This window comes from Cyprinus carpio, unplaced genomic scaffold, assembly GCF_018340385.1.
Source record: "Cyprinus carpio isolate SPL01 unplaced genomic scaffold, ASM1834038v1 S000002866, whole genome shotgun sequence".
Lineage (NCBI taxonomy): Eukaryota > Metazoa > Chordata > Actinopteri > Cypriniformes > Cyprinidae > Cyprinus > Cyprinus carpio.
In genome coordinates, this window is record NW_024875576.1 from 1 (window position 1) to 1,316 (window position 1,316).

The following is a 1,316-nucleotide window of genomic DNA, read 5'->3' on the forward strand; positions in this document are numbered from 1 at the left end:
TACCTGGCAGGGGAGACACCATGATCAAGAAGGCGGTTCACCCAGGCTGAGGCTCAAGTCCATTGCACTCCGGCCGGCTGATCCCTGCGTAATTCCCCAAAAATGGGAATCTCACTGCATAATTTATGGTAGTGGGGGACTGCGCTTCGCTTCTCCCCTGAAAGTGCTGGTTGAGAAAAAAGCAGATGGGTTTTTTTCTCCTGATCTTTTTTATACAGAGCGTTTGTTCTGATCCAGAGAGCTGTTCGTGGATGAGGACTTCCGTCCTATGCTTGGTATAGGGCGGGCGTGTGTGGTGTAAAAAAAAAAAAGTCACTTGCGCTCTTGAAAAATCGGCCCCCTGGTGGGTTTCAAAATTTCTCACAGACCTCTACTTTTCAAGTCGATCGGACTGACTGCTGCCGAGCTAGAAGCAGTTTTCCTTGATTGTTTAGGTTTGTCCTTTTTCATTTCACTTTCATTTTTTTTTTTTCACCTTACAGCGCCACCAGGTGGCCAGACGAGCTTCGGTAGCGTTACGCAGCGCGGTCCTACGTCCCTAGCGTTTCAGGAGTCTCCCTGACTTACCAAAGCAGAGATGCGTGGCCATGTCCCGCTTCCTCCCCGCTGCACCATTGCAGCATCGCTTCTTCGGCCTTTTTGGCTAAGATCAAGTGTAGTATCTGTTCTTATCAGTTTAATATCTGATCGTCCCCTACCGAGGGGACTACATATTAAGTGATTTTTGGATCTGTGAGCTGGAGCCGGGCTTTGCTCTGTCCACTCCGCACGCATCGGCCTGGTATTGCAGTGTGCTCCGAGGAGCGGTGTGCTTCCCTTTCAGGGATTGCTGCTTATCGTGATGAATAACAAAAAAAAAGGAATGAGGCCTTTGTCCTGGCTCCCCCTGAGGTCTGCTCTTGCGAATGCCCGTGGTTACTGTTTTAGTGAGAATTCTCACCGGATGCATCCACCTGAGGCGCTTAAGGTCTTTTCACTAACGAGCTGATGCATCCAGAATCAGGTGTGTCTGGTTAAAAGGGAGTCATCTAAAACTCTTCTAATGAGCTGATGATCTGAATCAGGTGTGTTTGATTAAGGTGACATAGAACACATTCATGCAGTGTTGGGGGGCCTCCAGGGCGGTTGGAGGCGTCAGAGCCAGGGTTGGGAAGATGGCTACGTGCCAGCGGCTGGCAGTTTGCAGGCCAGTAACGGAAGGCAGCCGTCCTTCCTTTGCTAGGGGCGGGGGTTCACCCGTTGATGAGGACGGTAGAGACGGAAATGGTACCTCTGACTGGCGCCTGGGCCTTCATACTTACCTGGCAGGGGGGAAC

General features: G+C 51.0%; 2 non-coding genes across 2 annotated transcripts; both read left to right on the top strand.

The window, feature by feature from the left end:
• On the top strand, positions 1-159 carry LOC122143360 (the record flags this gene model as incomplete). Its single annotated transcript, XR_006159134.1, has 1 exon — positions 1-159. It is a non-coding gene; the product is annotated as a U1 spliceosomal RNA (small nuclear RNA).
• Positions 160-621: 462 nt separating this feature from the next.
• Positions 622-817, top strand: LOC122143361. Its single transcript, XR_006159135.1, has one exon. It is a non-coding gene; the product is annotated as a U2 spliceosomal RNA (small nuclear RNA).
• Positions 818-1,316: the final 499 nt, after the last annotated feature.